This window comes from Dendrobates tinctorius, unplaced genomic scaffold (genome assembly GCF_039654945.1).
Source record: "Dendrobates tinctorius isolate UK_male_01 unplaced genomic scaffold, ASM3965494v1 ptg000060l, whole genome shotgun sequence".
In the NCBI taxonomy this organism is placed as follows: domain Eukaryota; kingdom Metazoa; phylum Chordata; class Amphibia; order Anura; family Dendrobatidae; genus Dendrobates; species Dendrobates tinctorius.
This window is the reverse complement of record NW_027361728.1, coordinates 42,288,997-42,307,499: the sequence shown is the minus strand read 5'-3', so window position 1 is coordinate 42,307,499 and position 18,503 is coordinate 42,288,997. Positions and strand designations below refer to the sequence as shown.

At 42.1% G+C, this 18,503-nt stretch overlaps 1 long non-coding RNA gene across 1 annotated transcript; it reads left to right on the top strand.

Moving 5' to 3' along the window:
- The first annotated feature begins 692 nt into the window (after nt 1-692).
- LOC141092764 (uncharacterized) lies at nt 693-1,655 on the top strand. Its single transcript, XR_012232903.1, has 2 exons — nt 693-833; nt 995-1,655. It is a non-coding gene; the product is annotated as an uncharacterized lncRNA (long non-coding RNA).
- Nucleotides 1,656-18,503: the final 16,848 nt, after the last annotated feature.

Genomic DNA, 18,503 nt, shown 5'->3' with positions numbered 1-18,503 from the left:
GTGGTATAGTAATGCTGATGATGGCGTTATAAGTACTGGCCATATTGGTGGAATATTTGAAGCAGCGCAAGATGGTACACACATCCCGCATGGAGGTCCACTCATTGGTGATGAACAGGTGTTGTTCTGCAGTGTGACTGATCTGTGTGTGCTACAGTTGAAACTCCACTAATGCCTTCTTTTGCTTGCACAGTCTCTCCAGCATATGCATAGCGGAGTTCCACTTTGATATGTCACATATCAGTCAGTGAGCGGGAAGGCAGAAGTGATGCTATAGCACAGACAGGTGAGCAGAAGCAGAGTGAGAATGCTGAAAATCCGCACATACTGCCCGCACTTTCAGCAGCCGGTCTGACGTGTGGGTAGTTTTTCAGTAAGCTCGTCACCACCAAGTTCAGCACATGCAACAGGCAAAAGATATGTATGCGTCAAACTAGCTAGCCCCAGAGCTGCTACGAGATTTTGCCCGCTATCGTACACCACCAGGTCGGGCTTGAGGTACAACGAAACCAACCACACATTTGTGCCAGTCTACAGCTCCTGTGTGTTGTGGGATTTGCCCTCCAACAGATGAGTTTCAGAACAGCCTGCTGTCCTTTCCCCCTTACTGTGCCCTCCGTCAGGCGCAATAGATCTGACAGGCACACAGTAATTAGTTTCACTTCTCTCTCCTTGCCCACTTATCAGAAAACCCCACCCCTCCTAGTTATCTCCTGACTCTACAGGCTCTGTGAAACCTGATATCACAGTGACTCAGCAGACCTTCTAGTGAGCAGATATCAACACTTTGGCTTCTCAGGCACATTGCGCCTGATTTCAACACAAATTGAAAGGTTAGTATTTTCTTTTTTATTCATCACGATTGTGTATTTAGCTTGTTTTTTGAAGGATTAATGCTAAGTTAGTGTACATAAGTACTGTTTTCTTAGACAAAAGGAGGGTGGCTTCTAAGGCACATTGCGCCCTAACACATACTCTTTCTCTCTTGCTTCAGATTTTCTGCTGCAATGGCCAGAAAACAGTATGATTCATCTAAACCCCTTCATTTAGAAGAAATGAAGATTTTTTTGTTAGAAGATGATGAGGAAGAACCAGCAGTAACTGAGGATTTAGAGGAATCTAGTGACATTTCATCTGAAGATGAGGTTGCAGAATGTGACACTGATTCTGGAACAGAGCAGGATGGTGATGACACTGATACAGAGGAAACAGACACAGATCTAGCTTATTATTTGGGCAAAGATAAAAAAACAAAGGACGTCCCAAGGAAGTTCCAGAACAAACACCGACTCTACCACCTTCTAAAAGACGCAGTTGTACTACCTGCTCATTTGTATCTGGTTTCAGAAGGCTTTCTAAATATGACTGCAAAATATGTAAAGAATCAATCTGCCTTTCCCATGCAACTTTCGTCTGCCAGCCTTGCTTTTCTAAGTGTACCTGTGCTGCTTCTGCTGCAATTGAAACCACTGAAGATGAGTAGAAAATAATTAAGTAACATCTAAGTGCAATATCCTTTAAGTTTTTTTCCATAATTTTATATTTAAGCAATAGTTAAGTAAAGATAACTGGAGCCTATTTGGCGGTACTACCGAAAAGTGGTACTTTTAGTTTTAATAAGTTTATGGTTAATAAATGTTTTTTTTTGCATCTGATTTGGTGTAATCTCTTTTAATACATTCCTATGAAGGTCACTGACTACTTCTATAGTCCTGAAATTGAAATATGTAGCTACTATAGGTGGTTTTCTGACCTGTGCTTGTCAGGCACATTGCGCATGAACTGAGGAGAATCTATATTGTGCCTGACGGAGGGTTAAGTTGGTGGTGCAGATCTTACTGTGTCCAGATGAGGAGATGGTGAAGGAAGCGGAGTAGGAGGAGGAGGCAACCTGAACACATAAACTCCCAGCAATCCTAGATGGTGCTGGGACATGGTCTAAAAAGTCTTCCGCCACTGTCCCAGCCACCAATACGTTTACCCAGTGAGTAGTTAGGAAGATGTAACCATGGCTGTGCTTACTGGTCCATGTACAGTGTATGTGGTTATGTGTACCTTGCCAGTGATTGCATTGCACAGTGGTCACCTGATTTAGACTGCAACACACTTGTACAGGGCAGGGATGGCCCACTTAGAAAAGAAGTGGTGGCTGGGACAATAGCAACATTTCAAAGGCTAGTAATTTAGAAATGCTGTCGTTCAGGACCAAGACTCAAGGATGGCTAGGGGGTATCTCCTCTTTCTCTCAAGGGTTTGGGGGATAGAAAGCTGAACACTTCCATTGGACTTTTTTGGAGATGCTCGGTGACACTGGTGGTGGTTGTAATGCTCTTTACAGTAAAGCAGGTGGCCCTGTTGATTGTGAGTGGGAGTACGAAGCCAAGACTAAAGCAGAAGAAGGAGCAGGAGGTGGCGCAGATCTTTCATGCTTTTTAAGATGTGTACTCTACTGCACTTTGTGCTTGGAATTCAGATTCCTCATCATATGGGCAGTTCTCAAATTCAGAATATTTATGCCTAACTTCTAAGTCTGACTGCACAGCATGCAAAGCATCTGTCACTTGTCAGCAGCACATTCCCTGAAGAAATACCATGCCAGGAAGCTCTCTTGGGCTGTCTTTGGTGTGCTTATTTCAGAGGTGCGATAGGCAGTAGCGGCTAATGTACTGGCTAGAAATCACCCACTGTGCATTTGCACCCTGCTCCCTCTTTTGCTGTGCTGTTGTGGCAGTGTGGCCACCTACTCTTCCTCAGAACTGCACTCTTCACTAAAATGGCCTCTGCTCCATGTGCGGTCTAGAACCTCATCATCCCCTGCATCATAATTCACCAACTTCTCAACCAATCCTCCTTGCCATTGTGCACACTGCAGAAAGACGCTCTGGTTGGCAACTGAGTTTATCATCTTCTGACATATGCCTGTGGTGATCCACTGACTATATGCACTAGCCATCCCACGTACTCATCATCCAACCTAGAAAGTGGTTGGGCATCAGTGAACTATGTCTCTTCCACTTCTGGGGCAGTGCTAGTTGGATGGGCAATGGAACCACAGCAAGCAGAGTCATCAAAATTTAGAAGAGACTGTACAGACTGCTTGTCCAATTTGTAAGGGGAGGAGGTGGGTGAAGGATGACCATGGTCCTCAAGTGCCAACTGTACACTTTCTGCAGTGGACCAGTTGGAGGTTAATGCAAAGGAAAAGGAGGCACTCTCAACCATCCAATCTAACAGCTTTTCAACATCTTGTGGCCTCACCATTCGTGCAGTTGTATTTGGGACTACTCATAATAATAATAATAAATTTTATTTCTATAGCGCCGACATATTCCGCAGCACTTTACATTTCAGAGGGGACTTGTACAGACAATAGACATTACAGCATAACAATAATCACATAGATCATAACAGATACCAAGAGGAATGAGGGCCCTGCTCGCAAGCTTACAATCTATGAGGAAAAAAGGGAGACACGAAAGGTGGGTGGTAACAGTTGCCCTGATTGTATGGACCAGCCATAATGTTAAGTGTGTAACAGTACAGATGCAGAGGGCTAATGGATGCATAAAGCATGTGGGAACATAATGCGGGGAACCTGGTTGTGGTAAAAACTTTTTAAAATTGTGGGGATTGGGGACTAATCGTATTGACCTGGGAAGTGCATTCCAAAGAATTGGCGCAGCACGTGTATAGTCCTGAAGACGGGAGTGGGAGGTTCTGATTATTGAGGATGCTAACCTCAAATCATCAGCAGAACGGAGGGCACGGGTAGGATGGTATACTGAAACAAGGGAGGAGATGTAGGGTGGTGCTGAGCCATGAAGAGCTTTGTGGGTGAGGGTAATAAGTTTGCACTGGATTCTAGTGTGGATGGGTAGCCAGTGTAATGACTGGCACAAGGTAGAGGCATCGGTGTAACGATTGGCGAGCAATATGATCCTGGCAGCAGCATTCAAGACAGATTGGAGGGGGGAGAGTTTGGTAAGAGGGAGACCGATTAGAAGGGAGTTACAATAGTCGAGACGAGAATGAATAAGAGAAACAGTCAGAGATTTTGTGGAGTCAAAAGTAAGAAAAGGTCGAATTCTAGAAATGTTTTTGAGGTGCAGATAACAAGAGCGAGCCAGTGATCATATGTGGGGGACAAAGGAAAGCTCGGAGTCAAGTATGACCCCAAGACAGCGGGCATGTTGCTGGGGAGTAAGAGTAGAACCACACATGGAAATGGCAATGTCGGGTATAGGTACATTAGTAGCGGGAGGAAGCACAAGGAGTTCAGTCTTTGACAGGTTCAGTTTCAGATATAGTGAGGACATGATGTTAGACACAGCGTTTAGAGAATTGCCGGTGTTTTCTAGAAAGGCTGGCGTGATGTCAGGAGAAGAAACGTACTGTATAATTGGGTGTCGTCAGCATAGAGATGGTACTGGAAACCAAATCTACTGATTGTTTGACCAATAGTGGCAGTATACAAAGAGAAGAGGAGGGGGCCTAGGACTGATCCTTGAGGAACCCCAACAGTAAGGGGAAGATGAGAGGAGGAGGAGCCAGCAAAAGATACAATAAAGGAGCGATCACAGAGATAGGAGCAGAACCAGGAGAGAACGGTGTCCTTGAGGCCAATGGAACGGAGCATAGTGAGGAGGAGCTGATGATCCACAGTGTCGAATGCTGCAGAGAGATCCAAGAGAATTAGCATGGAGTAATGACTATTTGATTTAGCTGTTAGTAGATCATTAGAGACTTTAGTGAGGGCAGTTTCAGTAGAGTGTAAAGAGCGGAAACCGGATTGGAGAGGGTCGAGAAGAGAGTTTTCTGAGAGATAGCGGATAAGACGGGAGTGGACCAGGCTTCCAGGAGTTTAGAGATGAAGGAAAGATTAGAGACAGGTCTATAGTTAGCGGCCCAGTTTTGGTCGAGGGATGGTTTTTTAAGTAGTGGATGTATGATGGCATGCTTAAATGAGGAGGGAAAGATACCAGAAGAGAGAGAGAGGTTAAATATTTTAGTTAGGTGACGGGTGACAGCAGGGGAAAGGGGCTGGAGTAGATATGACGGAAATGGGTCACTGGTGCAAGTGGTTGGGCGAGAAGATGCAAGGAGCCTGCTTACTTCTTTTGTGACTGGTTCAAAATCAGAGAGTGAGCTAAATGCAGTGTAGGAGGGAGGACAGTGCATGGTATGAGGTGATTGGGAGATAATTTCCTGTCGGATCTGGTCAATTTTTTCTTTGAAGTAATTGGCCAGATTGTCATCTCAAAGCTCCGTGGTTGGGGCCTGTACTCTTGGGTTGAGTAGAAAATGAAAAGTGTCAAAGAGACGTTTAGGGTTATTGGACAGTGAAGTGATGAAGGTGTTGAAATAGGTTTGTTTTGAGAGGTGAAGGGCAGTGTTGTATGTTCGAAGCATAAACTCATAACGTCCTGTCACCTGAGTGAGCAAGAGGAAGGTGTTGTATTTGGGCATGAAGTAGGTACAGAATGACAATGTCCTCTCCCTGTATCAGCTATACCACCACCAACAGCACCTACAACATTACCACCACAGCCACATCCACATCCCATATTTGATGCTCTCATGCTTGGAAGTGGTTTTTGTAAACACAAGTCTCAAGGAGATAGATTTCTTTATTTGCAACACTAGTAGAAAACAACAAGCAGTCCTGAAATGTTATTTATTTGACCTATAAATGGCAGTGAGATGGCTGATGCCAATTATTTCTTTCCCAGACTGCTGAAAAACACACAGCGGAAAATGAAAATGAAAATGTTTTCTTTGGCATAGAAATGGCAGCGAGATGGCTGATGCCAATAATTTATTTGCCACCCTGCTAGAAAACACAGCGGGACAGAAAAATTATTAGATTGGCCTACAAGTGGCAACGAGCTGGCTGATGTCAATTATTTATTTGCCAGACTACTAGAAAACACACACCGGTTTATAAAAATTATTTATTTGACCTAGAAATGGCGAGATGACTGATACCAATTATTTATTTCCCAGACTTCTAAAAAACACACAGCGGTCCTGAAAAATTATTTCTTTGGCCTATAATTAGCAATGAGATGGCTGATGCCAATTATTTAATTTCCCGACTAGAAGAAAACTGCACCAGTTTATAAAATTTATTTATTTGGCCTAGAAATGGCAACGAAATCATGCAATCATAGAATGTTAGAGTTGGAAGGGAGCTCAAGGGTCCTCATGTCCAACCCCCTTGAAGGATTCACTCAACTACCTCAGACAGATGTCTATCCAGCCTCTGTTTGAATACTTCCATTAAAGGAGAACTCACCGCCTCTTGTAGCAGCCTGTTTCACCTTTTTTTTTGGAAGTGCATTGAGCAGCAGGATGGTGTGCTGGTAAAAGGGAAAAAAAAAATCTTTTAAATCTTCTGCCTGAGTGAGTGTGAATGAGCTGAGTGTCAGCTGAGCATGAGTGCGAACTGTGGTAAGTGTGTGACTTGTGATTCAGTGAAGAGGTATTTGAAAAACCTATAACAGATACCTGTGTGAGTTGCTGAATTGTAGGTTGCTGTGTGCTTTCTACCTATTCAATTTTGGGGGGGCTTGGGGGCTTGTTTAACCTATTTTTTTTCTTTCTACAGGGTTAATCTCATATTTTACAATCTGTGTTTTTAAGGGTTAGCTATATTGCATTTAAATCTTGAGGTGTAACTATATTCACAAGGGGTTAATTAAGGGTGGGAGTTCATAATTAAGGGTTTATAAGGGGCAGCTGGTTGGGGCTCAACTCCTTTTGGAAGTGCATTGAGCAGCAGGGTGGTGTGCTGGTAAAAGGGAAAAAAAAATCTTTTAAATCTTCTGCCTGAGCGAGTGTGAAAGAGCTGAGTGTGACCTGAGCGTAAGTGCGAACTGTGGTAAGTTCAGGGAGTTTCCAAGGGAGGTATTACTGAATTGCTGTTATATTTTATTAATACTTTTTATTTATTTTTGATTATCTTTTTGTCTGGTGCAATCCCCATTAGGATGTGCTCCACTATTGCCAATGCCATCCAGTGCACGTCTTGCCGCATGTATGAAATCCTTGAACAGCCGATCGAGGGTGCATACTGATGTACGAGATGTGAGCACGTTGTGCATTTGGAAGCCCAGATACTGGATCTAAATGTGCAGCTGGCAACACTGAGATCCATAGACAATATGAAAAGGAGTTTTCTGCTCACTGAGCAGACGCTCAATGGGATAGATGAGGGGGGGATGCTAGTTTGGAGCTGCAGGACAATGAAGCAGTTAGCTGGGTGACAGAAGGCGGGGTAGAGGGAAGAGCACCAGGGAGGCTAGTCCTGATCTGGCACACCCCAATAAGTTTGCTAAGTTGGCAGATGAGGGGAGTGTTAATGCAGGAGTAGCACTGCTGCAGCAAGGCATGTCCTCTGAAAGCCGGAGGAGTGTCTGCTCCAGTAAGGGGGGAAATAGGAGAGCAGGGCAGGCCAGACAGGTTCTGGTAGTGGGAGACTCAATTATTAGGGGAACAGATAGGGCAATCTGTCACAAAAACAGGGATTGTCGAACGGTATGCTGCCTACCTGGTGCTCGAGTCCGACACATCGCTGATCATGTTTACAGATTATTGGGAGGGTCTGGTGTGGCTCCAGCGGTCATGGTACACATTGGCACAAATGACAAAGTTAGAGGTAGGTGGAAGGTCCTTAAAGATGATTTCAGGGAATTAGGCTGTAAGCTTAAAGCAAGGACCTCCAAGGTGGTATTTTTGGAAATACTTCCTGTACCACGTGCCACGCCAGAGAGGCAATGGGAGATTAGGAAGGTTAATTAGTGGCTCAGGAATTGGTGTAATAAGGAGGGGTTTGGGTTCCTGCAGAACTGGGCCGACTTCTCAGTTGGCTACAGGTTCTACGCTAGGGACGGGCTGCACCTCAATGGGGAGGGTGCAGCTGTGCTGGGGAGAAAATGGCTAGAAGGTTGGAGGAGTGTTTAAACTAGGGATGGGGGAGGGTATTCCTTTTATAGGAGGGGAAGACAGTGCAGATAGAGACCTGGGCACAAATAATGAAATTGGGGGTGGGGGTGGTTTGTGTTTATGTGTAAAATCATCCTTAAAATCCATCCTTCGTGATAATATATATGAATCTAATGAAAATGTAGAGTCCCTGTGGGTAGAGATAAGGGGAGGGGGGGAAATAATAAATTACTGATAGGGGTTTGCTATAAGTCTCCAAAAATAATGGAAGCAACAGAGAATATCCTCATAAAGCAAATAGATGAAGCTGCGACTGAGAAGTCATTATTATGGGGGACTTAAACTACCCTGAAATACATTGGGGAACCAAAACCTGCAGTTCCAGCAAAGGTAATAGGTTTTTGACAACTATGAGAGACAATTACCTTTCACAACTGGTTCAGGACCCAACAAGAGGGGGGGCACTGCTAGACCTAATATTAACCAACAGGCCAGACCGCACATCAAATGTAAGGGTTGAGGGTCACTTGGGTTATAGTGACCACAAATTAATAAGTTTTCATGTATCCTTTAATAAGATGTGTAGTAGAGGGGTTACAAGGACACTAAACTTCAGGAAGGCAAATTTCCAATGGATGAGAGATGATCTTGGTGCAATTAACTGGGACGATATCCTGAGACATGAAAATACACAAAGAAAATGGGAGACGTTTATTAGCATCCTGAATAGAACCTGTGCACAATATATACCATATGGGAATAAACATGCTAGAAATAGGAGGAAACCACTATGGCTAAATAGAGCTGTAAGGGGTGCAATAAGAGATAAAAATAAAGCATTTAGAGAATTAAAGCAAGTAGGTAGTGATGAGGCATTAAATAAATACAGAAAATTAAATAAATTCTGTAAAAAGCAAATCAATACAGCAAAGATTGAGACAGAGAGACTCATTGCCAGAGAAAGTAAAAATAACCCCAAAATATTCTTTAACTACATAAATAGTAAGAAGCTAAAAAATGATAGTGTTGGCCCCCTTAAAAATAGTCAGGGTGAAATGGTGGATAAGGATGAGGAAAAAGCCAATATGCTAAATGACTTTTTTTCAACAGTATTTACGCAAGAAAATCCCATGACGGATAACATGATCAGGGATAAAAATTCTCCATTAAATGTCACCTGCTTAACCCAGTTCCTACGGCGGCGTCTAAAAATCACTAAAATTGACAAATCCCCGGGCCCGTATAGGATACACCCTATACTGGAGTATCTGGAGAAGAATAACCAGTCATGACCCAATATCATCATGGGTTTACAAGGGATCGTTCCTGTCAGACTAATCTGATAAGCTTTTATGAAGAGGTAAGTTCAGGACTGGACCAAGGGAATGCAGTGGACGTGGTGAACATGGACTTTTCAAAAGCTTTTGATACGGTGCCACACAAAAGGTTGATACATAAAATGAGAACAATGGAGATAGGGGAAAATATGTATAGGTGGGTTAAGAGCTGGCTCAGGGATAGGAAACAAAGGGTGGTTATTAATGGAGCACACTCGGAATGGGTCACGGTTAGCAGTGGGGTACCACAGGGGTCAGTTTTGGGCCTGCTTCTTTTTAATATATTTATTAATGACCTTGTAGGGGGCATAGAGAGTAGAATTTCATTATTTGTAGATGACACTAAACTCTGCAGGGTAATCAATACAGAGGAGGACAATTTTATATTACAGGAGGATTTATGTAAACTTGAAGCTTGGGCTGATAAATGGCAAATGAGCTTTAATGGGGATAAATGTAAGGTCATGCACTTGGGTAGAACGAACAAGATGCATAATTATGTGCTTAATTGTAAAACACTGGGCAAAACTGTCACTGAAAAAGACCTGGGTGTATGGATGGACGACAAACTCACATTTAGTGGCCAGTGTCAGGCAGCTGCTGCAAAGGCAAATAAAATAATGGGATGCATTAAAAGAGGCATAGATGCTCATGAGGAGAACATAATTTTACCTCTATATAAGTCACTAGTGCGACCACACTTAGAATACTGTGTACAGTTCTGGTCTCCGGTGTATAAGAAAGACATAGCTGAACTGGAGCGGGTGCAGAGAAGAGCGACCAAGGTTATTAGGGAACTAGGGGGTCTGCAATACCAAGACAGGTTATTACACTTGGGGTTATTTAGTTTGGAAAATCGAAGGCTTAGGGGTGATCTTATTACAATGTATAAATATATGCGGGGACAATACAAAGACCTTTCTAATGATCTTTTTACTCTTAGACCTGTGACGGGGACAAGGGGGCATCCTCTAAGTCTGGAGGAAAGAAAGTTTAAGCATACTCACAGACGCGGATTCTTTACTGTAAGAGCAGTGAGACTATGGAACTCTCTGCCATATGATGTTGTAATGAGTGATTCCCTACTAAAATTTAAGAGGGGACTGGATGCCTTTCTTGAAAAGTATAATATTGCAGGGTATATACACTAGTTTCCTTAATATTGCATTGATCCAGGGAGCTAGTCTGATTGCCGTACGTGGAGTCGGGAAATAATTTTTTTCCCCAATGTGAAGCTTACTGTTTGCCACATGGGTTTTTTTTGCCTTCCTCCGGATCAACATGTTAGGGCAAGTTAGGATAGGATATGGGTTGAACTAGATGGACTTAAAGTCTTCCTTCAACCTTAATAACTATGTTACTATGTTACTCATTGATCACCCTCTCTGTCAAAAATATTTTTCTAATATCTAATCTGTATCTTGTCCCCTTCAATTTAATTCTATCCTTCTCGTGTTTTCACGTGCAAATGAGAATAATGATGATCCCTCTACACTGTGACATCCTTTCAGATATTTGTAGACAGCTATTAAGTCTCCTCTTAGCCTTCTTTTTTGCAATCTAAACATTCCCGGTTCCTTTAACTGTTCCTTGTACAACATACTTTGCAATCCGCTTACTATCTGGGTAGCTCTTCTCTGAACTTGCCCCAGTTTTTCATTGTCTTTTTTAAAATGCGGTGACCAGAACTGGACACAGTATTCCAGATACAGCCTAACTAAAGAGGAGTAGAGTGGGATAATTACTACATTATTTGACCTCAGTCTGAAGCACACTTGGATCATGAAGCTGGGTAATGATCCAAAACACACCAGCAGATCCACCTTTGAATGGCTTTAGAAAAACAAAATTAAGACTTAGGAGTGGCCTAGTCAAAGTCCTGACCTAAACCATATTAAGATGCTGTGGCATGACCTTAATATGACGGTTCATGCTTGGAAACCCTCCAATGTGGCCGAATTACAACAATTCTGCAAAAGTGATTGTGCCAAAATTCCTCCAGAACGTTGTAAAAGACTAATTGCCAGTTATTGTAAATGCTTAATTGCAGTTGTTGCTCTTAAGGGTGGCCCAACCAGTTATTAGGTTTAAGGCGCAATCACTTTTTCACATAGGGCCCTGTAGGTTTCAATTTCTTTTTTCCCTTAATAATAAAAACCTTAATTTATAAACTGCATTTTGTGTTTATTTGTGTTATCTTTCTCTAATATTTAACCCCTTCACACCCAAGGGTGGTTTGCACGTTCATGACCGGGCCAATTTTTACAATTCTGACCACTGTACCTTTATGAGGTCATAACTCTGGAACGCTTCCATGGATCCCGGTGATTCTGACATTGTTTTCTCGTGACATATTGTACTTCATGTTAGTGGTAAAATTTCATTCAAATAACTTGCGTTTATTTGTGAGAAAAACAGAAATTTGGCGAAAATGTTGAAAATTTAGCAATTTTCCAACTTTGAATTTTTATGCCCTTAAATCACAGAGATACTGCACACAAAAAACTTGATAACTAACATTTCCCACATGTTTACTTTACATCAGCACAATTTTGGAACCAAAATTTTTTTTTGTTAAGAAGTTATAAGGGTTAAAAGTTGACCAGCGATTTCTCATTTTTACAACACCATTTTATTTTTAGGACCACATCACATTTGAAGCCACTTTGAGGGGTCTATATGACAGAAAATACTCAAAAGTGACACCATTCTAAAAACTGCACCCCTTAAGGTGCTCAAAACCACATTCAAGAAGTTTATTAACCCTTTAGGTGCATCACAGGAATTTTTTTGAATATTTAAAAAAAAACTGAACATCTAACTTTCTTTCACAAAAAAAATACTTCAGGTTCAATTTTTTTTATTTTACCAAGGGTAACAGGAGAAATTGGACTGCAAAAGTTATTGTGCAATTTGTCCTGAGTACGCTGATACCTGATATGTGGGGCGAACGACAGAGCTCAGAATGGAGGGAACGCCGTTTGACTTTTTCAATGCAAAATTGGCTGGAATTCAGATTGGACGCCATGTCACGTTTGGAGAGTCACTGATGTACCTAAACAGTGAAAACCCCCTACAAGTGACCCTATTTTGGAAACTAGACCCCCCAAGGAACTTATCTAGATATGTGGTGAGAACTTTGAACCCACAAGGGCTTTACAGAAGTTTATAACGTACAGCGGTACAATTAAAAAATCATATTTTTTCCACAAAAATGATCTTTTCACCCCAATTTTTATTTTCTCAAGGGTAACAGGACCCTAAAAGTTATTGTGCAATTTGTCCTGAGTATGCTGATACCCCACATGTGGGGGTAAACCACTATTTGGGCGCATGGCAGAGCTCGGAAGGGAAGCAGCGCCATTTGACGTTTTTGGCTGGAATTGAGATCGGACATCATGTCGCGATTGGAAAACCCCTGATGTACCAAAACAGTGGAAACCCCCCACAAATGACACCATTTTGGAAACTAGACCCCCTAAGGAACTTATATAGATGTGTGCTGAGAACTTTGAACCCCCAAGGGCTTCACAGAAGTTTATAACATAAAGCCGTACAATTAAAAAATCATATTTTTTCCACAAAAATGATCTTTTCACCCTCAATTCTTATTTTTCCAAGGGTAACAGGACCCTAAAAGTTATTGTGCAATTTGTCCTGAGTACGCTGATACCCCACATGTGGGGGTAAACCACTATTTGGGCGCATGGCAGAGCTCGGAAGGGAAGCAGCGCCATTTGACATTTTTGGCTGGAATTGAGATCGGACACCATGTCGCGATTGGAAAACCCCTGATGTACCTAAACAGTGGAAACCCCCCACAAATGACACCATTTTGGAAACTAGACCCCCCAAGGAACTTATCTAGATGTGTGGTGAGCACTTTGAACCCCCTAGTGCTTCACAGAAGTTTATAACGCCCGGGCGTGAAAATAAAAAATTCGTATTTTTTCCACAAACATGATCTTTTAGTCACCATTTTTTTATTTTCCCAAGGGTACCAGGAGAAATTGGACCCCAAAAGTTGTTGTCCAATTTGTCCTGAGTACGCTGATACCCCATATGTGGGAGAAAACTACTGTATGGACACACGTCGGGGCTCGAAAGGGAAGTAGTGACGTTTTGGAATGCAGACTTTGATGGAATGGTCTGTGGGTGTCATGTTGCCTTTGGAGAGCCCCTAATGTACCTAAACAGTGGAAACCCCACACAAATGACCCCAGTTTGAAAACTAGACCCCCTAAGGAACTTATCTAGATGTGAGTTGAGCACTTTGAACCCCCAAAGGCTTCACAGAAGTTTATAATGCCAGGGCATGAAAATAAAAAAATCGTATTTTTTCCACAAACATGATCAACTAGTCCCCAATTTTTTTATTTTCCCAAGGGTAACAGGAGAAATTGAACCCCAAAAGTTGTTGTCCAATTTGTCCTGAGTACGCTGACACCCCAAATGTGGGAGAAAACTACTGTATGGACACACGTCAGGGCTCGGAAGGGAAGTAGTGACGTTTTGGAATGCAGACTTTGATGGAATGGTCTGTGGGTGTCATGTTGCCTTTGGAGAGCCCCTAATGTACCTAAACAGTGGAAACCCCCACAAATGACCCCATTTTGGAAACGAGACCTCCTAAGGAACTTATCTAGATGTGTGGTGAGCACTTTGAACCCCCAAGGGCTTCACAGAAGTTTATAATGCCCGGGCATGAAAATTAAAAAATCGTATTTTTTCCACAAACATGATCAATTAGTCCCCAATTTTTTCATTTTCCCAAGTGTAACAGGAGAAATTGGACCCCAAAAGTTGTTGTCCAATTTGTCATGAGTATGCTGACACCCCATATGTGAGAGAAAATTACTGTATGGACACACGTCGGGGCTCGGAAGGGAAGCAGTGACGTTTTGGAATGCAGACTTTGATGGAATGGTCTGCGGGTGTCATGTGCGTTTGGAGGGCCCCTGATGTACCTAAACTATTGAAACTCCCCACAAGTGACCCCATTTTGGACACTAGACCTCCCATGGAACTTATCTAGATGTGTGGTGAGCACTTTGAACCCCCAAGCGCTTCACAGAAGTTTATAACGCTCGGATGTGAAAATAAAAAAATCATTTTTTTCCACAAAAATGATATCTTTGCCCCCAATTTTTTATTTTCCTAAGGGTAACAGGAGAAATTGGACCCCAAAAATTGTCTTGCAATGTGACCTGAGTAGGCTGATACCCTACATGTGGGGGTAAAACACTGTTTGGGCGCATGGCAGAGCTTGGAAGGGAAGGAGCACCATTTGACTTTTTCAACTCAGAATTGGCTGGAATTGAGATCAGACGCCATGTTGCATTTGGAGAGCCCCTGATGTGCCCAAACAGTGGAAACCCCCAATTCTAACTCCAACCCGAACCCCAACACACCCATAACCCTAATCTCAGCCCTAACCCTAGCCCTAACCCTAGCCCTAACCCTAACCCTAGCCCTAACCCTAGCCCTAACCCTACCCTAACCCTAACCCTAGCCCTAACCCTAACCCTAACCCTAATGGAAAAATGGAAATAAATACTTTTTTTATTTTATTATTTTTCCCTAACTAAGGGGGTGATAACGGGGGGGTTTGATTTACCATTTATGGTGGTTTTTATATTTGGCAGCTGTCGCACGCTAAACGACGCTTTTTAATGTAAAAATAGATTTGCATCACCACATATTGAGAGCTATAATTTTTCCGTATTTTGACCCACCGAGTCATGCAAAGTCTTATTTTTTGCGGGACGAGTTGACGTTTTTATTGGTACCATTTTCGGGCATGTGACATTTTTTGATCGCTTTTTATTCCGATTTTTGGGACGCAGAATGAACAAAAACCAGCGTTTCATGAATTTCTTTTGGGGGGTGCGTTTACACCATTCCGTGTGTGATAAAATTGATAAAGCGGTTTTATTCTTCGGGTCAGTACGGTTACAGCGATAGCTCATTTAGGTCGTTTTTTATGTTTTGTCGGTTTTATGCAATGAAAACTATTTTATATAAAAAATAATTATTTTTGCATCACTTTATTCTGCGAGCTATAACTTTTTTATTTTTTCGCTGATGATGCTGTGTCATGGCTCGTTTTTGCGGGACAAGATGACATTTTCAGCGGTACCATGGATATTTATATGCGTCTTTTTGATCGTGCGTTATTACACTTTTTGTTTGGCGGTATGATAATAAATCATTATTTTTTGCTTTGTTTTTTATTTTTATTTAATAAGGGGTTCGCTAAAGGGGTTAACTAATGGGACAGTTTTATAGGGCAGGTAGTTACGGACGCGGCGATACCTAATATGTGTACTTTTATTGTTTTTTTTTTTTTATTTCCAAAAAATGGATTTATTTGGGGTAATATTTTTTTTTTCGAATTTATTTGGCGATTTTTTAAAATTTATTTTAACACTTTTTTTTATTTTTTTTTTACTTTATTAAATAGTCCCAGGTGGGACATCACTGTCCTGTGACAGATCGCTGATCTGTCACATCACAGATCACTGTGACAGATCAGCGATCTGTCACAGGCAGTGCAGAAGGCTTCCTCATGCCTGCGCTTTGCAGGCACTGAGGAAGCCAGCTTCCTGCAGGCCCCCGAAGGCCCCCGTCGCCATCTTGGATTCGGGGGCCTGCAGTAAAGGAGCCCCCCGCAGCAGCGCTGCACATTGCGCTGCCGTGGGGGGCTCAGGGAAGCACGGAGGGAGCCCCCTCCCTGCCGATGCTTCCCTTTAACCCCTGGTACACCGCGATCATGTTTGATCGCTGTGTGCAAGGGGTTAACGTGTCGGGGGCGGTCTGTGACCGCCCCTGACACATTGTGCCGGGTGTCAGCTGTGATAATCAGCTGACACCCGGCCGCGATCAGCGGCGCTCCCCATGTGGGCGCCGCTGATCGCGGTAGACGTACTATCCCGTCCATGGGCATAGGGGCCCGGGTCCCATGGACGGGATAGCACGTCTGATGTCAGGAAGGGGTTAAATTTGTTTGGTGATCTGAAACATTTAAGTGTAACAAACATGCAAAAGAGTAGGAAATCAGGAATAGTGCAAACACTTTTGCACACCACTGTATATCACAATCTTTATTAAATTGAATCGGTAATCTTGCAAACTTTTCACTGGCCACTAAAGTTTTTTTAGACTTATACTCCCTGTCCATTTAGAAAATATTTTCTTATCACTAGAGGCAGTATTACAATGACAGATAACACCTCTTTAACACAGATGATCACTTAAGATCCACCAATCACAATAGCTGTTGTCACAGCTCCGCCTGGACACCCTACCTACACAATGACTTTTGCACAGACTCATTAGACACTTCAATACAACCAGTGTGGCAAATGGACATGTGATGTTTCCTATAACAAATGTATGAGTCTGAAAAAGTCCAGGCGGTCGGTTTGAAAAGTGCAAGAGTTTTAATACAGATTGTGCTATGTTAAAAACATGGCAATAATTTAAAAAAAAAATCATTTGACATAAAAATCTTTTTTTTCAAAAAACATGTGGTCCTGTGTTGCACTGCATGAATGGACTTTAACTACATGTTCCTCTTTAGAATATTTGACCACTGCAGTTTAAATAATGTACAAACCATGCAACTGCAAAACAGCTAAATTTGAAGACATATATATTTAGATTCATCTACATGAGAGCTTATGACATGATGCAGGTCTAAAACTTAGCGGGATTTTGGCTAATTTTGCACTTTTATGTCAAATTTCTTAACACTTCCCATTTTCCAGACGTGAGTAATCCTTGGTGAAGCACGTAGTGCATGGAAACAGAATTCAATGCTAGGGATAAAGGTTAAAAGAATATGAAAAATTAAGTGTCTGAATTTGTAGGGTGGAATAGTTACAAAGTGTGTCAAGTAAGCTATACTGCATTGACCCCTTTGTTAAATTGGACATACTATTCCATCCATGTGACCTGGGACTTAAGTCCCATGGACGGTACAGTACGTCATACCCGATCAGCTGCGCTCACGGGGGGAGTGCAGCTGATTGCAGCTGGGTGTCAGCTGATTATCACAGCTGACACCTGGCACTATGTGCCAGGAGAGGTCACGGACCGCTCTAGTCACATTAACCCCTGGCACACTGCGATCAAACATGATCACAGTGTATCGGGGCATAGGGAAGTCCCTCGGAACAACGCGATGTGCTCGGATTGTTCCGAGGGCCTCCTTTCTGCAGGCCCCCAGATTCAATATGGCCGCAGGGGCCTTCGGGGTCCTGCAGGTAGGCGGCTTTCTCAGTGCCTGCTGAGAGCAGGTGCTGAGAAGCCACCTGCAGTGCCTGCCAGATCGCTGATCTATCACAGTGCACTGCAAAGTGTCAGATCAGCAATCTGACACTATGTATTAATGCCCGCCCTGGGACAATGTAATAAAGTAAAAAAAAAAAAAAAAACTCGTAAAAATGATAAAAAAAATTCCTAAATAAATAAAAAAAAATTCCCTAATAATTTTTATTTTTTAAATTAAAAAAAATAAAAGTACACATATTTAGTATTGCCGTGTCTGTAAGAACCCGTCCTATAAAAATGTCCCACTAGTTAACCCCTTAAGTGAACCCCTTCAAACAATAAACAAGGCAAAAAACAATGCTTTATAATCATACCGCTGTACAAAATATGCTATAACACGCGATCAAAAGCATGGATATAAATAAACATGGTACCGCTGAAAACATCATCTTGTCTGGCAAAAAACGAGCCGCCATACAGTGTCATCAGCGAAAAAAAAGAAAAGTTATATCTCACAGAATAAAGCTATGCAAAAATAATAATTTTTTTATATAAAATTGTTTTTATTGTATGAAAGCGCCAAAACATAAAAAAGATATAAATGAGGTATCGCTTTAATCACATTAACCCGAAGAATAAAACCGCTTTATCAACACCCCCCCAAAAGAAATTCATGAATTGCTGGTTTTTGTTCATTCTGCCTCCCAAAAATAGGAATAAAAAGCAATTAAAAAATGTCATGTGCCCAAATATGGTACCAATAAAAACGTCAACTCGTCCCGCAAAAAATAAGACCTTACATGACTCTGTGGGTCAAAATACAGAAAAATAATAGCTCTCAAAATGTGGTGATGCAAAAACTATTTTTTGCAATAAAAAGCGTCTTTTAGTGCGTGACAGCTGCCAAACATAAAAACCGCCATAAATAGTGAATGAAACCCCCCTTAT